The sequence below is a fragment of the Neolamprologus brichardi genome, chromosome 10 (genome assembly GCF_056152115.1).
Source record: "Neolamprologus brichardi isolate AB-2024 chromosome 10, ASM5615211v1, whole genome shotgun sequence".
NCBI lineage: Eukaryota > Metazoa > Chordata > Actinopteri > Cichliformes > Cichlidae > Neolamprologus > Neolamprologus brichardi.
In genome coordinates this window covers 9,498,818-9,519,914 of record NC_142113.1, presented here as the reverse complement: position 1 = coordinate 9,519,914, position 21,097 = coordinate 9,498,818, and the positions used below count along the sequence as shown (strand labels likewise).

Sequence of the window (21,097 nt, the reverse complement as noted above, 5' to 3'; positions counted from 1 at the left end):
GTTAAGAGAAGCAGTAAGGAAATTGTTCAATTGTCAAGAAAAAACAGTGATGAAACATTGATTAGTGAAGAAGCACTGAATTAAGTACAACAACTCAATAAGACAGAAACGGAAAAAAAGACAAATCAAAACTGACAAGTCTGCAGCTGAAACAAGGTTCAAGTGTACAAAACATAACCTAAAATAGAGCTGAAATATACACAGCCTGAGATGGGGAACAGACAGCACTCAGTGCAGTCTGTTCAACTCAAAGCAGACACCTGCACCGTGGCTGTTAAACAGTAACTGACACTCCCAATTAATTCCAACATTGATCACAAAGTGCATTCGATATTGATCACATGCACTATGCTTGTGTCTATATTTGTCAGCCGTGACGTGCTTACAGAATAGTTCCATCATAGCATGGGCATCATTACTCTTTAATGCACTTACAAGGATATGCATATTACTGTTACAGATTGCTGATATAAATCAAATTGTACTGTATATGTCAAACATGAGCATGTATCAGAGCACTGCCCCAAAAGGGCAAATTCCAACCTCAAACTGTGGTATTTATTGTTTCTAAGTCCCATTAAGTTGCTGAGCTACAGATGCTTCCCTGGCACAGAAAAAAGTAATGATGTCTAGTTGAGATAAATTGTTACATTTAATGTCAACCATCCAGGTAGGGAAATCCCAAAAAGTTGATTCTGTTCGTCTGGACGTAGTGTTTTCAACTCCAAAGGTTGGACAATTGACTGAAGAAGTCCCTTCGATGAGTGACGAAAGTCAAAATGCTACGTCCAGACGAACAGAATCAACTTTTTGGGATGTTATATTTAATATGATAATGAATGTGTCACTTTGGGGATATCCCAGGAAAGCTCTCATGTATGCCGCAACTACAGAGAGTGGCGTGATAAATTCATGGCACATCTGCAGACTACAAGATGGATTAATAGAGTTCCTGACAGACTAATGTGACTGTAAAAAGGGCAAAAAGGGAAGAAATTGCAGATCTTGCAGCATCAAAAATGCAAAAAGGCATTTGCAAATGTTTTATGAGGCATAAAATACATTTAGCCTGCAAACAATTCAGCTTGATGAGAAACATCAAATGGAAACAGAAAATTTTTCGGTTATAAAAAAGAGCTAAAGGGTACCTATGGTTCATCAAACATCTGAGGGTTAAAAAAATTAGCTCCAAGTGTCAAAATGCTGTTAAACTGATTTACATTCCTTTTATAGTGTGAAATCACAAATTCTGTCACACGTGTCAGATACACATTCAGCTCTGTGGAAGTCCCCAAAAATAAATCTTTGTTCTAAGCATGTTTGTCCCTTTTTTTTTTCTTTTTTTTTTTAGCTTTTACAGAAACATTTATACCAATAAAAGAAAGCGAGCAGCGTTTGGTAAATATGCTTTCTCTGATGTTTTTTTTATTGGTTTTAAAACTATAACTTTTTTTTTTTTTTTTGCTGCAATCCTGTAATTACACACTGTTTACCTTGCAGCTGCATAATTTCAACATTATGATTGAACTTCACAATGAACTTAATTTCGGAGACAATGCTGTATACGGGGAGCATAGTGACAATCAAGAAGATAGCGATGTTTGCCTCAGAATTAAAAAGGGTAAGGAGGTGCAACAAAGTGGCCACATTCCAACATTCCAAAAACTGTGTTGTGGTTTTTCAGTTTATAAAAGAATTTCTTTATGGTAGTGAACGCAACTACTCAATTGCTTATTATGTTGAAGCATTATATTCTCCAGCTTGTCTGTTGGATGGGTCAGTCTGATGATGACAATGAAGACTTGGGATATTGATCATTGTCTGATCCCACTGTGACAAAAAAAATTAAACTTTCATATTGTGGGCTTTTATTGTGTCAAATTGATGTCAGACTGAGATTCAGACTGTCATATCAGCATAAGAATATGATGTTACCACTTCCTGTTTGGATATAAACTTGCCTACTTTAAGATGACGAGTCTGAGTGAGATGGCTGTGTTAGATATTTATCCTGAGCTTAAGGTCTGTTTTCAGCTTCACGGAGGTGGCTGCCTTTTTACCTGACTGGGTCCACGCTGTGCAAGTTACAGCAGTGCAAAGTGTGCATTGAATTTTCTCTGGAATTTACACGCTTGCAGTTTGATTTAAAAAAAAATCATAAATGTTTGTAATTTTCTGCCAATCCAATTTTTACATTGCTGGAATTATAGTAGTAATATATTGACTCAAGTTAATAAAGGATCAGATAATAACATTAACAATTTTCTGCAGTATTACTCTCTTGTCTTGTAGTGTAGTGTGGAATTTTGCAATCTCTGATAATCTGAAAATCTGAAAATCTCTGATTATGGTAGGCAATGGTCACCTGAGCTATTTTCAGTTCAATTCAGTTTTATTTATATAGCGCCAGATCACAACAACAGTCGCCTCAAGGCACTCTATATTGTAAGGCAAAGGCGCCACAATTTTGTGCAGTTGTAGGCGACTGCACACAGAAACTAAGAAATTAAAGCAGAAAACAAGGGTTACTGAAAAAAGCTGATAACCACATCACAATTAGCAGACATGTGACCACTAACCACATGACAGAAACTTGTCAGCCATCTTGGACATGTGACTATCATGGTGACAATGTAGGAAGCGAATAAGGTCCGAGTCACATGAGTTTAGGGACTGGTCAGTGACCACCTGTCAAGCTCCAATCAATGGGAAAAAATGACTGGTTACAAGTGGTTACTGGAGCTCACTGGGAAAGTAATGGCTAAAGCCACAGAGTCCTAGATTACTCCCATTCTTGTGTCTATCCTCCAACCAGAGAAAATTTAAATGAACCACTGTTGAGCTGTAGTGAAACTACAGAAAGTGCGACAGATATCAGAAATGCAGACTGTTTGCTTTCACAGTAAAACTTGAACTTCTTAAAACATGTTGGCTGCAACTTTGAGACACAACTTGTATTAAGCTTGCTTTAAATGTATTAAAGCAGGCTTAATACATTTCAGTTTGTATTGCATTTTCTCTAGTTTTGCTACACCTCGGCTAGTGGTTAGTGAATGTTTGCAGGCAAACATGAAAAATTACAGATTGCCATGGACATCTGGTGGTAACCAGCACTAGGTTACTACCAGATGTCCAAAGCACTGGGACAGGGGTGGCCAACCAGTCAGAGACCAAGAGCCACTTTTTTTTTTTACTGTGTTACCGCAAAAGCCACATCATACGCATGGGCACACATGAACATCACCCATCCTTTCCTCCCTCTCTCTCTCTCTCTCTCTCTCTCTCTCTCTCTCTCTGTCTCACACACACACACACACACACACACACACACACAAAATACACACATCTCTGCTCCACCAGATTTATTGTAAATGTCACACACCAACATGATAATGACAGAAATGGAGTACTAAAAGTACTAAAACCACAGGCCAGTCATTTTCAACAATGAACATTGTGTGCACTGTCTAACACACACAAACTCTCAGTTCAACCAAGTCCACAAACAAAAATATAATAATCTACAATAGCATTTATTTTTACAAAGCATGTTGTTTAGTGGGACTTTAGCATTCCTTGCCTTGAACAATCCTCTTCAAATCCGGCTTGTATTCCGTTGTTGCCACTCGAAGCAATTCTTTCACATGAGTGTCAGTGAGAACAGATCGATGCTTTGATTTCACATGTTTTAGGGTAGAAAACACAGACTTGCAGACGTATGTTGACCCAAACATTGACAGTATCTTAAGCGCAGCCCGTTTGACATTGGGGTATTTTTCCATTGGCACACTTTTCCAGAACTCAATGGTCCCTTCCCTTAAAGCAGGTTTCAATTGGTCCTCCTCACAAAGATCGATCATCTCCAACTCAGCCACAGCTTCATCTGTGACTAGCGGGACTTTCAAACAGCCGGTCTCTGCATTAAATGGGTCTACGAGGAACGTAATCTGTGGCCTTTTCAATTGTAGATCATGGAACCGGGTCACAAAGCTTTCGTGCAAGTTTTCAATCAGCGTTGCATATCTGGCTCTTTGCTTACTCAGGGCAGCGCTGGCGACTTGCCCGCTGGCTTTTAGCAGAGTGGGAAAATGCGTTAAATCTCCCTTTTGAATATGTGTCTTGAACAGCTTCAGTTTGTTGACAAACGCAAACACACTTTGCTCAGGTCAGGCAGAATTTTTAACTTACCCTGCAGGGTCAGGTTCAGTCTGTCCAAGTGACATAGCATGTCGACCAAAAAGACCAGATCCATAATCCACTTGAGGTCTGAGAGCTCGGGATAGTCCTTGTCCTTCTCTTCCATAAACAGTTTCACGGCATCCAAAAGCTCAAAGAAGCGAGAGAGTACCTGGCCTTTTGACAGCCACCTCACAGTGCAGTGCAGCGGCAGGTCACCTGGAACCTTTAGTCCAGCTTAGCGATGACATTCTTGAATTGACTGTGGTTAAACGCATGTGTGCGGATATAGTTGACGATTTCCATCACAGGCTTCATGATGTTATCTAAATTCAATGATTTAGACACGAGTTGCTCCATGTGGATGATGCAGTGGAAATTCCAAAAGTCAGGAATAGTTTGGTCAGCTTTGCACAGCCCCACAAGCCCGTTCACAGATCCCATCATGGCTGGTGCTCCATCCGTGGCTATTGCAGTTAATTTCGTTATGGGCAGATTTGCTTTTTCTAATGCAGCCATCATGGTTTCTTTCACATCTATGCCACGGGTTCTGTCTTTTAATGGCACAATATCCAGGAGTTCTTTGATCACACAATCTTTTTTCTTTTTGCTGTGCATTTTTTCCCTGCCATTTTAAGGGCCAACTTGCTCCTACTGGGAAACTTTGCGGTATTTTCATCTCACACACATGGCCATTTGATGAAAATACCGTATTGAACTCAAGCGAAGCGAACGCGTACATTTTAAAACAACAACACAAAAAAAAACCCCAAAACACAAACACAAACTTTGATATGAACGTAAGAGCCGCATGAAACCAGGCAAAGAGCTGCGGGTTGGCCACCCCTGCACTAGGAGGTTTTTGTTAAGCATCTTCTTTGCTACTGAGTTCACCCAGGGAGACCCAGCAACCTCCAGGTACCATTGCCAACTAGTCGAGGAGCCCACATTTTTCCCTTGCAACCGGTGGTTGCATCACATCATATATGCCTGACAAATATCAAACAATGAGTGCCATCTTTGATTTATTTTTCGCTTTGCTTTGAATCCTCCACAAATACTCAGGACACGTCACCAGAAAAGGAAAATTGCACCCCTACTTCTAGCTGAAGCTTTAATCAATCCTGTTCTAATATTTGCAGAACTAAAGGTAACTTCCTAAGGAAAAAAAATTAATAGCATACTAAACTCCACTAGTACATAAACACAAAATCACTGGATTACCCTCACATCCACTGTGTGTGCTGTAATTAGGAAATTATACTTGGTCTCATCCCCCTCCAGCTTACTGGATCTCAGAAACTAGATACAACCAGTGTGTTTATTTGCATTTTAGATGAACCGTCTCTTTAGCAGCTGCTGCACTGTTACTAATCATATGGACTCAATAATAAATACACTGTTATACGGATGTTACAGCATTGGCAGGATTTTCGGTAACACTTTCAGAAAGCTTTAGCTCACTGTCAGGGTGGTAAGCATCTATGAATGCAGGTATCAATATGAGCATGAGTCAAGGTAGTCAACACGTCAGTCATGCAGCTTCAGTTCATTTTCAGCTTTAGAACCCACACATAGCATCATGTGAAGCCGCAGCTGTAGGAGTATTGTGCATATGCCTGATTGTTACTACAATTTGACATTAAACCAGTTTGAACAGCGGAATAGTATTATTCAGTCTCACCACACACTGCCTCAATGTCATGTTTTTCTTTATATGTTATATTCCTTTTAAAGGTAATTCACTCTGCACTGTGAGCAAATTACTCAGAAGTCCAGCTGTTTTCATTACCACAGAAAACTTGAAAGTGACATTCACTGTAAACACTCTTGTACAGTGTTGCTCTGTTCGCCCTGGACTGCAGCCGGGGTAGGAATCAAAGCAGAAGAAAATCAAACACTGAGCTGGACAGAAATGTTCAGACTTCAGACCTAACATTCATCAGACTGCAAAAAAACCTCAAATGGAAAGGATCTTTGAGTTGAAAATGGGCTACAAAAGACATTAAAGAGTGCACAGTTCCCTAGATTGTGCAGTTGGACAGCACTGATTTTTTTTTCCAGAAAGCTTTAAAAGATTAAACAAACTAAGCTTTGGTTGATTTTGAGATCATGTTTTGTGATAGAAATAAGTAATGTGTATGTCTTGTTTTGAGAGCGAGGAGAGAAATAAAGAAGCTGTTTTTGTCTTTCTCTTCAGATATCTCCAAGTGTCTGTGCCATTGGTTTTTTTGGTTGTTTTTTTTTTTTTAATTCATCTGATTAGATGATACAAAGCACATTGTGATTCCTTGGGGAAATCGGCCCTGCAGTAGGATAGTTTATATTTCATGTTTTCTAAAATAGACTGCCACTTTCTCCTATTTAAGAGCCAAAATGCAGCTGTATGGCTAAACAGACAAAGCGGGAGCTGACAAGGCATGAGGGACGCTACTGTACATTATTCTCCTTTTTATGCAACAGTCTAATTAGCATTAGCTCGCTGATAAATGTGCTATTGTATTATTCAGCTTGCAGCGCCCTGGGGAACGATCCCAAGATGTGCCGCATTTTAACCAGGTGTCTAGTTCGGATGAGCTCACGTGATTGAGAAATTTGAAAGGACTATCCAGTTTGATCACAGCCTTACAGTACATCGAACTGTTCTTTACTTGTCGATTGTTCTAGACTAACACGGGATGTAACGATGAAAGATCCTTGTGTTTACTGTGGATAATAAAAATGCAAATGCCAGAAAGAGAATGTTTTTTAGCAATAAGCACAAGCTTATGCTCTGTAATTTATGTACAGGACAGTTTCTGCCAGCAGTGCAAGCATATATAGAAGAGAAATTATAAAGAGTTTTAAGAATGTAGTACACTGCATTCATGAGGAAAAATGTAATTAAAAAGGAGAATGTATTGTGTGTGTGTATTATGTGTGTGAATAAGCCGTAGAAGCGAGCATCAAAAGCAGGGATACACCCCTCATACATTCATATTGTACTTTCTATTGTTAACCAGTCTTGTATCGGTTCCTTTTATTACATGGACGTGAATGCGGAGTTGAACGCACACACAGACACACAGATATGTGGTATTCATACAAAGACAGAGATTTGGGAGCTGTGTATGAAGGGAAAAGGCGGAGGTGGAGAGACTTAACCCGGAGCTTCTCTTCACTCTACCATCTTCCTGTGCGTCTCGCTGCCTCCACAGCCGTGCCCTCAGAGCCTCCCATGGCATAAATGACCATTATGGCTCCATTAGGGCCGCTACTAGGAGGTCATTATGCTACACCGAAAAACCAGGGATGAAGATGTTAGTGGGGTCCCATCAGACTGAGTGAGTGAAAGGCATAACACTCAGTCATCCAACTATTTCAGATGTCATGACAGACAAACAGCAATTCAGGTCCAGTGAGTCAGCCTCTTAAGTACTAAAAGAACAGAGGAAAGGGATAATTAAGGAGGGGAGAGGGCAGGGGTAAGTGCGGCAAGGGTACACTGAGGACAGAGGGGTGGGTAATTTGGGGTTATTTACCAGTTACCTTAAACCTACTGTAGTGAACTTTTGTCTCCCCCTTCTGGCAGTGAGAGTGATTATGCAAACTTTATTGGCGTATACTTATGGCATAGGATTGAAGCGATGAGAAGCCACACCAGTGGGAATCTGTGTTTGGCCTTGCTATCGATTTGTTTATTTATGTATTTTTAACAAGCTTTTTCTTTTTGTCAGGAACATCAGAAACATATCTTGAGCTCTTTTCAACCTCAAGCTCCACCATACTCCTAATCGCTGTTGCCCACTTCACTTCATTGCTACAGTGGTTATTGTCTTTAGCTCTGGGATATCAGTCATTGTCAATAGTTGTCTGGGACTGTGGTTTTAATCAGCCTATTAAAGGGCCATCCATTTGTATTTCATACATGTAAAAGGCTGTTTCTAAGAAGGTACTGCATTTTGTGTCTATTTTTCACAACTCTGGGGTTTGCGTGGGCTTTTGGTATTGGTTTGCTGCAGTTGGTGGATCGGTTTTCCATCTGTTTCACAATGTCTTGTTTCCATATCCCTTCATTGTCACACGCTTCATCTTTGTCAGACCTCATCCCTGATGTGTGATAGCACTGCGGTAGCCTCCATCCCTTTCCATCTCCACCAACCAGCCATGCCTGAGACAGAACAGCAAACTCCATCGTATACCTGACAGAAAATGACATTTCAAACGCCGTAAAACAGCATGGAGCAAATTTCTCTTTCTGTGCGGAAGGAAACAGTACTTGGCCCAGCAGGTGCTTCTGGGTTCCACAGCTTCTCTTGTTACGTTGAATATGCAAATCTTTCAAGATGGCCTGGTTGGCTCCAAGACCGTCTCATATATATATATAATATATAGATATATATTCATCTTTGATTGTACTACATATGTAGTGAAATAGATTGGACAAACGACACCAATTTAGTCGGATACAGATTTTTTTAGGAACTCATGGACCCAAAGAGACATTAGTGTGTTTCTACACAACCGTAAACGGGGAGGCTGCACTTATGACCTTCCTTTTCCTGTAGGAAAACAATACAAAGGTACAGCAGCTGCAGCAGGTTGCACATAGGGAAAGAGAACTGCTGACCTGTGCAACTGGTATGATAGTGGGTGCTTCTGAAGGATGAATGCTCCCATAATCTAGAGCAGGGCCAAGCAAGCTTATGAAAAAAAATGCACACCAGGCCATTGGCCTGAATCACCAGCTAGCTTCCCCGGGTTTAGCAACTGTCTGCTGCAGGGTGATAGAAAAGATATATAGAGCTGTGAACCTTTGAAGCACACCTGATATGCTGGCACAGAAGAGGTAAGGGGCTATTTGGTGATGTAGTTGCATCCTGTGTATACTTCAGATCAATGAGGTCTTAGAGAGAAATGGGAAGATGTGTTTGCCCTTTGTATCTGTGGTTTCATCTCTAAATCTAAATTTTAAGTAATATAGAATATATTTTGAAATGCTACGCAAGACGATGTCTGATAAGAGAAGGTCAGGTCTGTGGTGTGATTGATCAGTCAAACCTTTTTTTTTCCTGCAGCGTTTTTTATGCAGGTAAGTGAAATTCAGAGTGTATTATATGGGAATGACAAGCTGTTAACGTAAAGAATACGAAAATCTCAGACTAATGCACCCAAGACTAAACACACAAAAGGTTTAATAGCCCAATGTGGGTAAAGCAAGGACACCATTGCCTTGTGTCTTGTATCCCAACCATTTACAATATTGACAACTTTTTTCTTTCAAACTTTCTTTGCTGTTAAACGTTTTTTTTCTGGCTGCAGCTAATGTTTGCGTATGTGTGTGAATGCTAATAAAGATTTGGGATACATTGCAGACTCATTATGAACAGAAAGCCCTCTTAAGTTTTCATACACCTTAAATTCCCATTTTTGCACACATTTTGGCTACGATACTGAAGCAGGTGGGAGGAATCACTAGCCTGAGGCTGATGTGGAGCTTACATGTGTCATGGGTGCATGCAACATTGTCCTCCACAAGATCGATCCCCACTGCTTGTGTTTTTACTGCACTCATGAGACAGCGGTACACACAGCAGTGTATCAGTAGACCAGGATTGTATTGAACTAGAATTGCACAGCAGATTGCTCCTCAGATCTTGTGACCATTTCTCTACAAGCCGGGTGAGCTGTGACCCCAGCAAGTGGTCCCACAGGCCAGAGTGAGTGCTACAGGGCTGAAAGCAGATGGCCCTCCTGATGCCACACTGACTCACAGATTGGCTTTAATTGCCAAGGCTGATCATTAGCCCAATAGGTCTGCGGAAGCCGGGGCACTCCATGAGTCGCAGGACTTAAAATAGGGCCCGGCGACGAGTGTTGTGATCTCATACACTTGAACGATCATGCACGACGTATTCTGCTCCTGTGCACTCAAACTCTCAGACGCACACACAGAAGCATACAACAGACACAATTGAAAGCTCTTCAAGGCTGCATATCGGGGCAAGAGAGGTGGAGGGACAACCAGGGGCCTCTCTCTGGTTTTCTGTCTGCTTCTCTGACTCACTGTCTCCACAACAGTGCTGACTGCACATTCACACACACCATCACACATACAGACTCTCTGAGCTCTGCAGGCCACGACTCCATTCCCAATGACAGCAGTTAGTGCGCTGCTGTGACGTCAGTGAACAACACTGTATGTCACGCCCTGCCTACTTCTATGTGTGGAGTCATAAAGCCGGACTGCTTCCACATCAGCTTTGTTTTCCATTACCCACTTTCTGTTTCATGTACATGTGCTTTGCTGTCAGAGGTAGACACCATCGAATGCATTCATCAGGTGTAGCAGCACATTACCAAGTGGTCCTCCTGCATGCCCTGAGCACAGAGGAGGACCAGTGGGGTTTTTTGGTTTGTTTTTTTGGTTTGTTGTTGTTTTGCAGTGTGGTTTTACTTTCCTGTGTAGATAAAGGGATGCTGACAGATTACATCAGATGCTCACATGCAGACAGATCATAGGTCACATGCACACACACATGTGTTTCCATGAGTGTGTGGGCATCTGTCTCTGCGGAACCAGCAACCACACTCTCACAGAGGTAAAGCTGAAAGGCTAGCTATTTCCTGAAAGTGGAAAAGAAGCCTCACCTCATTTGCCCAGGCCTTAACTCACCCTAGGATAGCAGACGCATCCTCACACACTGAAGCAGGCAAACAGTCTGCCACAGAGACCCATAGACTAGGTTCCTGCGGCGGGGAAGATGAGGTGCTGTAACAGGCAGAGTGGCAACTCTAAAGCTCATTATGTCTCGGCTGTTATGCTGCTGGTCTTGAAATGAAACTCGAGCTGTCCTGCCTCGTACATGGATGCCACCTCCGGACGCTGCTGGAGACCAGCAACAGAACAGAAAAAGACCACAGACTTGGAAGCAAACTGAGGAGTACAATATGTGTGTCTCTGAGACCATGCTCTCTTTCTACTGCCTGTTGTTTTGATGCCACCCACTGTTTGAGAGCTCCAGCGCATTGGGTACTTGCTAGGACTCTACCCAGCTGTCTCCACCTTTTCCTCCATCTTTCCATCGTTCCCTCTTGCTGACTGGGCTAATAGCTCTCCAGTGGCTCAGTATTGCTCGTTTCCTAATGGATGGCTATACTTTATGCAGTATACATGAAGTATAGTATGCTTATAACAGTGCATACAGCCCTGCAAACATTGTTTGCTTCTACAGTGATCAAGTGAAGTCAAGTGTTGCAGCCCTATTTTTGGGTCATGCCGCATTTTACCCGACTTGCCCCTGGTATCTGGAGCAGTGCTAGATTGTGTAACCAGAGTGCATGGAGCTGGCCAAAAATATAATAAGTCTGCAAAAGCTCGGGTTTAAGATCATGTTTACATATTATATCACATATTATCCTTTTATCCTTTAAATGAATTATCAATGAGAAGGCGAGTTTGACTGTGCGAGATATGGTGAAGCATAGTTCAAATCCACCAACACATATTTAACTTGAATGATAAAATGACACGCAGTGCACTCTCTTTCATTTGAGAAAACCTGAAATTACCCCCCTTCATCATTCATCTGTCCGGTTCAGTACCACCCCCAGAACTGGGAGATGGGCATTAAAATGCATAAAAAATTAAGGCTGTTTACTTGGACACTAATGAGAGGAGGCTTAAGTAGTCTAGTTTAATTAGTATGATTGGCTCCACGGGGACCACACAGGCAGGGCCATAACAACTGATTCACTTGGAGCTCACAGGACCTTTTCATACACTCTAAGTGTCAGAACTGATGTCAGAGGAGATTGGACTGCAGAGACATGTTGCCTTTACTGATCCTAGGTTGGAAAGGAGCACTGCAGTTAAATGCACTGAAGCAGACCATTACATAAGCACTACTGCAAGGTCAGACATCTGTGTCCTCCCTGTCTGTCTCTCTCTATTTAAGTCACTATCCTAAACTGCTTTGGTATTAAGGTTGTGAACCGAAAACCCTGTCTCATTCTGAAAACCAGTTTCACAATTTCCTCGACCAAATGGATTTAAATGTCTCTGCCTTATCTATCCTGGCAGATTTCTCTTCTGTTTTTTGAAATGCATTGTTTCTGTCCCTTATTGTTTCATTCTCCAGTGCTTCATCTTTAACTGCTGCAGGTGTGTGAGTGACTGGGAGTTATATTAAGGCTTGTGTGGAAGCCCAATGTGTTTATATCAGTTGTGCAGCATAGGAGCAGTTTCCTTTATACTGAAGTGCACGGGAAGTAGTACAAAGAAGAGGTCGAAAGTGCGGCTACACTTCAATAAAGAGCCTAGTTTGTCCTCTTTGATGCTATGCTGCCATGCACTTCAGCTACAAAGAAACAGCACTCTTGTCACAGAGAGCTAAAAGACTAGAAGTAGGAGACTCCGAGCTCTTCCTGAGCTCACAGCATAACATCACATCGCAATGTCACAATCACTCACACACCGTTGTACAGCTGCATCAGTTTCTTCTGCTTTTAATTTATGAATGATTTCTAAATATGTAAAGCTGTAGGTGTGCAATGTGGGTAGTGGGCAGTTTTGACAGACGGCTGCATGGGTACGGGCACTCCTCTTCAGCTGGAGGGCTTCGGATTGAGTCCCCTTGGCAGCAGGAATTCACCCTACTGAAGTGTCCTTGAGCAAATCACTTAGGCACTGCTAGCACAAGTAGGCTAGTCTGTAGCACACCCGTTCCTCACCTTTGACCTTCTCGTGAAGAGCAGTAATTTCCCAACAGAAAAATACATTATATGTTTACCACTGCTCTCCTGAGATTGCAGATTTGTCTTTTCAGTGCATTATGAATTAAAAGATGTTGGGTTCTAATTTATTTTAGATTGTTTTTGTTTCAGGTGGCAGAGAAGATGTGATTTAGTTATGACTAACAGAATCTGAGATTTTTATTTATTTTGTTTTTTTTATTGGTGTGCATCTGAAAGATTACCCAGATTAAATTTGAACACATATACATCTCCTCTCGGGCCTCATCATTTGGTCAAAAGACAAAAGATACGTGTGCAATTACCAGCGTAAAGCCAGGTTTTGCTGAGCTCTGGGCTCTCATTGACTCTTTCTTTCCCCCATCAGATGCCATCATTGGCAAAGGATCAGTGTGCCAAATTGTTTCATTACTTATAGAAATCATTACCTTTGGTTTAAAAAAGAAAGTAAGAGGGAAACACAAGCGCAGATATACTGACCTGCACATACACAGATATATAAATGAAGTCAGGTGTGACTATATGACAGAGCAATTGACTGTTCTTGTACTGTAGAGATGTGGGCAGTCTTGGTGTTGTAGAGCCTATGTATTGCTGCTGTCTGCAGTGAAGAAGTGCAGGCTATATGTATGTATATGCTGAATGCCTGTGGTATTGTGTATATCCATTTTTAAATCCTCTCTAAAGCATATCATTCAGTGCTGTGTTGCAACTCATTTTTTCCCCTTTGGAGGAGGCGCAGACTATCCTGTCATCACTCTCTTTTATTGTCATAACTGTGCACTCTCAAAAATAAATTACCTCATTGTACCACTTGACAGGCGGTGCTTATTTTGTACCCTGTGGTTTTTACTTTACAGAGAGCAGTCTGTTTCCAAAATCTGACCTTTAAAAAAAATGTTCAAAACTGGGTCATACTGACCACGCAATGCTGTATCTATTTAAGATCTACAGCCAACTTGGAATCACCAAGACCTGAGGAAACTTCAAATCCAACATTTCTAATCTCTGCACCACATTGCAGAATTACAAAATTGTCAAAATGTGTTCAAATATTTAAACCATTTATTTTTTTATGTGGCTGACTGACTGTTCTCCCAGTTTTATACCTTTAAATCTTTTAGACACAGTGAATGCACCTACTTTGGAAAATGTGTGTCATTTTGTGAACATCAGGAAAAGTACACAGTAAAGCCTAACTGCTTATATTATATTATGATATCAGCTGTTTGATGATCTGTCATTACTGGCATTTGTATAGTGACTGAAACACTTAAACAGTGCATGAATGCATCACACGATTAGAATCCACTTATAGTCAATCCTATGCCAGAGTGTAACCCCAGTTGCTTTTGACGATAAGGATTTGAGCCTATAGATGCACACTGCTATTTTTAACATGTCACCTCTTACTTTAATATTGTTTTATTGAGCTGGCTCCATAATAATTTAGACTAAACAAAGCTGTATGCAGCTATACTATGTGGCACCTGTGCAAGATTCGCTTCCCTGCATTTAGTTTGTAAACATGACTTTTGAATCGTTAAATTCAGCTGAGATATTTGATTTTGAAAACTTGTTTTTTAGAATATGTCTTTTATTGATGCTGTAGGCTTTTTATAGCCTAGTTTTGCCAGGCAAATGAGCAAATGTGAATTATTCTGGGACTTCTCAGTTCTGTTTCACTTTCCAAAATGACTCTGGGTGGGTAGACTGAAACCAACCAAGGCAACATAACTTGTGATATACCGCTTATCAACAGAAAAATATAAACAGACAACAATTGGCAACAAATGCTGGGACTGTACTCTGCCAGAGCGAACAAAGTACTAGTAATATTTGCAGACTGCCCTTTGAAAAAATGTCATTATATTAAGCTTTCACACTAGACTATCTGTTACAAATCAGCTGATCCAAGAAAATGTTACTAGATACTAAGATACTAGCCTGTAGACCTAAGGGAAATAGCTGTAGGGAAATAACAGATGGGAGGAATAAGGCATTATAAGACAATAAGGCAAGAAACTCTGTCACTGTCTGTGTAACCATTTCTCCATCCATCCAATATCCCATCAAGTTTCCTAACCACTTATCTGGCTTAGGGTTCGATGGAGCATCATCTAAGTGATTATTTACCTGTTTAATTCTTTCATCCTATAACGATTCTGTTTGAAACCTTCGTCGTGGAGCTCTGTGTTCTCCTTTGTCCTTTGTGGCGCATGCACCGATTCCAAGCATTGAAAGACACCAGACATAAACACGGCGAGATTAATTTGAATGACTGACATGCAACCCAGCTCTGTTAATCAAGTTATGCTTACTCTGATTAGGACTTTAATGTGAGTAAGATAACCTGGTTAAGGTGTTTACATGAGAGTTGCAATAATATGTGTATTGCATTAGTCTGGTTATAATTGAATTACTTGTGTGCATGTAAATGCTCTTTCTCTCTGTCTCTCTGGCTCATTTCCAGACCCTAGCCTCTGTATTGTAAGCGAGAGGAACTCTCTCTGTGTGTACTGTAGGTCTCCTCTGATCAGAGGAGAGGTGAGACGTGAGCATGTGTGCAGCAGTTCATATGAAAGCCACCTGGCTCTCTCCAGCTCTGTGATTTATGCCTTTGATAACAACAACCCAGAGATGCTTTCAACAACAACAAAGTCACACTGACGGATGACAACAATAGGACACTTGTCAGTCTGGAGATGAAAAGATGTCTTGCTAGGTGGTTGTCTCTTTGGTAACTTTGATAAATATTTTCTTTCTTTTTGTTTTGTTTATTTGTCTCTATATGTTTCTCTATATCTTATCAAATGTTATTGATGAGGCAAAGTGTGTAGTGGAGTCAGTTTTCCATTTCTGACAGAATGCCTCCCTCAACCCATGACAAGGCAGCCATGTGCTTCACTGGCACTGCTACAACTTCTGTTGTACTTCTTAGTGTCTTACAGTGAACTTCTTATAGGTCATTTACAATTTCCTTTTCTTTATTTTACAATGAATTTGCTAAGATCTCTTCCATGAGTCATCCTTTTTATTATTTAAGACATAGGTGTCAAACTCTGGCCCGCGGGCCAAATTTGGCCCGCAGCCTAATTACAAAATATTATTAGAGCTGGCCTACTGGTATTATACAGCTAATATATATATTGTTTAGTATTAAGCTTTGCTTGTTCCATATTCAGTTTTTCAGCAAAACTTGTTTGAGTCCATAAGGGGAGATTCATTCTTAAATCTGGAGGAAGATTTTTTTTTTCAATAATTATTAATGTTAGCCCGCGACCTTGTTCCAGTTTTGAATTTTGGTCCACTGTGTATTTGAGTTTGACACTCCTGATTTAAGACATACAAACTACTGAGCAATGTAGACCCCTCTATGCAAAGCAGCTCTGAGCGTCAGCTAAACCAAATTTATTCTGAATAAACGAAATAAAAAACACTCAAATGATGCAAATGCAATTCAGAAACAAAGCCAGAAGGCCACTCTGAGCCCATCTGCCACCAAAACTCTTATACCCAGTTTCACAGAAGAAAATGATCAGGATTGTCACCAGGCTTTCTTTGGCCATGTTACACCTCTCCTCCATGTGTCCATAACATGTGATTGTTTGTTTGCTTAGGTAATTACAAAATCAGGTTAGTTTTGATGAGAAGCAGCATCAATCAAAAAGGAAGTTCAACCTAAAATTACAGAGACACACATTCTTCATCTACTTTCTTTACTCCAGATCTGTTGAACGGTTTACATTTACGCTTCAAATGTAGAAATATTCTCCTAAATTTCGCCCAACTTTACAGCAGATCAATTTTAGTTTAAAGTACAGATGAAAATTGCTGCTTTCAGCCATTTTTAAAATTTATTATTATAATTTATTTAATATATTATTATTGTTTTATAATTATTTAGCCTCTTGTTTTCTGGGTTGTTACTTCTTCACCTCTGTTTGAATTATGAACACGTCCTTTTTTCTGTTGGGTTGCAACTTAATATTTTGATTTATTTGTAAGATTTCCTTGAACTTTGAAGCAAGTCATAATTTCTTTATATTTTGGATTAGAAAGGCCATACTTTCATCTAGTTTTTCCTTTTTTAGTGCTCTGCAGGCTGTTTGAAGTTGTTTCAAAGTTGTTCTTTGAATATTGGCTGCTTTTTAAATCATTTTCAGTCCTGGCCTCGTACCTTAGAGGGGAATGTTTTTTCAAGCTGTTTTTTAACCTTTCAACCATACAAAGTGTGTTTTACCAGCGTTAACTTGATAAATGTGTGTGGGTGTGTAACTTATCAGCTATCACTCATCAACCTCATGGTTATTGAAGCACTACCAAAAAGGTAGTCTATACTACTATGTGAATTCCATAAATTTAAGGTTTTCCTACTTGTTTAAACCTGATGTGTGAAAAAGGAAACCACTGTGATGCTAATGATAGTCTGCGCTCTCGTACCTGTTTGTAAAAGTTGGTTTTGGCCTTAAAATTAATGCAGCAATTTATCAGAGATGTGCAGCGCGGAAGGAGAGCTAAAGCATACAGGTGGTTCACAGCAGGCAATTTACTGCATTTTAAAATGATGCAATCCATACATTAGTAAAACTACCGTTAAGACATATATTGTATTTTAATGTATGTAATGTAATGTATTTTTGGCCTTCTTAAGTGGCAATTAATTAATAATTGAATATTTTGAAAAGGAAGATTGTTTTTTTTAATTTGCATTTGATTTATTTTTCTTGTTAAATCTTCACTTTATTAACACTAACTAAATTAAATGTGTCATTTTATTGCTCTGTTTCTGTATTTACCCTAATGAGGAGATTTATGGGGGTTTTTTTTCAAACCCGAATTCCATGAAAATGAATGGCACACCAGAGTCCTGGCCTTATGTCTCCCTCTATTTCTCATTATCTTTGTCCTTTCCTCTCTTTGTCTTCTACTGATGTGTGCTGGTCTTCTCGGTTCATCTGTCTCACTCATCAGCGCTCTTCGCTGTTCATCCGTCTTACTCCTTCTGTCTGCCCTCCGAAATCGGCTGTAGCAGGCTGAAAGCCTTGTTCGCCGGCCCCTTTTGTCGAACCAAGCTACTGTGTTAAGCATCTTAGCATGAAAAGTCTGCTAGCCAGCAAGCTAATCCTGGTTAGCTGTTTCTCTAATCCCAAATTTAATGTTAAAATCTTGAAAACACTGATGCAGAGCAATACTAACACTTTCTAAAGAGACCATGTTTATAGATTGTATTGACAGCATTTTAGATTTCCACTTAAAAAATAAGTTATAGTGTTGTTGGTTTTAATAGTTTTCAGTTTCATAAAGATTTTAAAGTTTGAGCATATTTGATCCATATCCATAGAAGCATCCTCTGTCCCTGGGTTCCTCCTGTGCATTAGTCAGTTGACACTCTTCTTATAGGAGAAATGAGGAGAGTGCTCTGTGACTGATGGAGCTGCTTTGTCAATGACAGGGGAGCTGCTGCTGGCAGTTTTGGGCCAAAGAACAGTGCAGATTACATTAACATCAGTCAAGCTGTTGTCAGACTAGTAGGACATAAATAGGACCTTATTGATGCATAATGCAACAACTTTTCATTGTGACGTTCTCTGAGTAATGGGTTCAGAAAGTGAGTCTGTGGCTAGAAAGGCAGTGCGCCAGAAAAGATCTGCAGAGATGTATCAGAAATGGCGCATTGGTTAAGTCGAGATCAAGTCGAAAAAAGAGTATTGTCCGGATAGATCGATATTTAAGAGTCAGCATGAATCAACTGACTTAGGTTCAGCTTGAAAACATGGCAACATCAGGCAAAAAGAGGCACATCAGTGTTTTTAGTAGTGGCGAGAATTAATTTTACTAACCACTTCTCCTAATTTTTTTCTCCTTTGCTGGATATCATATTACTGTTAAAGGGCTTTGACAGTTTGTAATAGAAAAAACAAAACTGTTGACCCAGACTCCAACAAGCAAAAATCCTTGACAGAAAAATTGCACTGTGCTGTTTGATCACCGCTGACACTGCCCCTACTGCGCCTCTCCACCTACTTCAGTACAGTCAACTTCACAGAGACTCACAAAATACAGGTGCAGCTAGAAGAGGAGCTGCCGCGCACCCAAGAAAAATGCCACTTCATAGACATAAAGTAGTAAAGTATAGTGCTCTGGATCCACGTTTTGCACCTTCAGCATAGAGCCAATGATGTGACGTATTTGATATAGTATTCTGTTTACTGAGTTCCTTTAGCCAAAAGTTTATTTTATGCAGTGAATGATATGTTTACATGCTGTATATCATGATGGCGGTTCAAGCAGAAGAAATTATTAGAAGTTAATGTGAAAGTTGTAAAGGAAAGACTTGCATGGTCAGGTAAGACTTTAAGTTAACATTACTACAGAGAATAATAACTAAGATGTTTTGACAAACTGTAGTTGTACATATAAATATTTGAGACCATGTAATCCTTTTGTTTAGCAAGAGCCAGCGTCTGACAGTTTTGAAAGTCCTCATCTTTCTTTAGGTCTAATCTTTCTTCCTTCTCGAGGAAGCATTCTCGAGGAAGGCTGAATTTCTGTGAGGAGTGAAAGCTGAGGACAGTTCCCTGGAGTCCGGACACCAAGGCCCCCGGGCCTCCACAGCTCATAAACAGATGTGTCCTTGTCCCCAGCCAAGCGCAGCCACTCAAGTGGCAAAGCAGGGGCCCAATAATTGTGAAGAATAGAAAGCTAAATATTGGCTTTATCTCCTCAGTAATAAAAGGGCCATGAAATTGATTTAATGCTGCAGCGCTTCTCTTGGGTGGCTTCTTACAGCGTGAGCACAAAACAATGAGCAGCAGCCATCTATTAATTAACCCACCTAATCCTGCAAAGTTAATCTCTCACCACAACTTTGCCCGCAACTAACTTCCAAGCCAGTGGGTCTATTGGGGGTGTCATGACAATGGCAGTGAGGGGAAGATAGATTCAGCACTTAGGAAAAAGGGAGCGAGAGAGAAAGAGGTGGAGAGTGCACTGTTGTGCACATCAACCATGAGGGACATTGTAAGTGGAAATTCAGGGGTGCATGGCCGTCATTAGCATAGCTTCAGAGTCGATTTGTGTTTTAGTGAAAAGAGGCGGAGATTAGCTCTTGGAGTCGTTTTCAGGTGTGCTGCGGCTGCAGTAGCGTAGGCGGGTGGATTTAAGTTGCATTTTTTGTTGTCTTTTGTGTGTCCTTTTTCTCCTTTCACCATGCTACCTCAGTCTGTTATTCTCTCCTGAGCTGTTAGATAGTCGGGGGAAAAGTGGCATTTCTTTTTCTTCTTCACCTGCCTACCAGTCGCAGCATGATGGCACCTCACACCCAACTCGCACATTCATGGTCATATTGTGTCGACAGAGTTGTGAATTACCTCCTTCTCGGGCGGCTGATGAAAAGCTATGTGTTTTTCTCTTTGGCTGCAGCTCATCTGACCCTGCCCTCTCACCTCCCCCCCATCCCTCCCTGTGTCTCATCAGTCTTTTGTGTGAGTCCCTCTTCGTGGAATAGCAGTACAAGGCTGGCTCGGAAAATAGGTCACCCGCTGGTGCTCCTCTCACCTCCACAGCATTCAAAAAAAATAATCCTCTGAGGTGTCTTGTGCCATTTTGTAATGTCTAAACCACAGTCTCCAGAATATAGCCAGAACACACAAAAAACACACATGCACACATATCAACTAAAGGAGAAAAATCAAGAAAAACTCCAATTGAGGGGATTTGGAGATCATTTCTTTGCTAGTGAGGAAAGCATTTCCTGTGGAGATAATTTTAGGAGGCTGATTAGGCATAGAAGGTGTTGAGCCCAGAGTGAGGAATCTCATCACCCATACTAATGACATGCCATTCCTGTGCTGAGAGCCCAAGCCCTGGGCATGGACTAGTCTCTGTCAGCCACCTCTAGCTACTGTGTTCATTAAGGCCAACAATGTAATTACAATTCACAGATACTGTGTTGGCTTAATTACAGTCTGATTATTAGGCTGATATTTGTTGGAATAATCAGACCCTTTAAAAGTGGATTTATATTTGCATGGAATTAAAGCCTTGATTTTATTAGTGTATCACAAACTGCCTGATTTCTGAGTGAGTGTATGCTGTAGATGTGCTTTAAAGTAGCAAGCTTAAAGAATCTCAGCGTCGGAGTATAAATGTTTACATAAGTAAAGTATTTACATGAGAATAAACA

General features: G+C 40.6%; 1 protein-coding gene across 7 annotated transcripts in view; it reads left to right on the top strand.

Moving 5' to 3' along the window:
- msi2b (musashi RNA-binding protein 2b) overlaps window positions 1-21,097 on the top strand; it is a 257,841-nt gene that overhangs the window by 211,547 nt on the left and 25,197 nt on the right. The window lies entirely within an intron of this gene.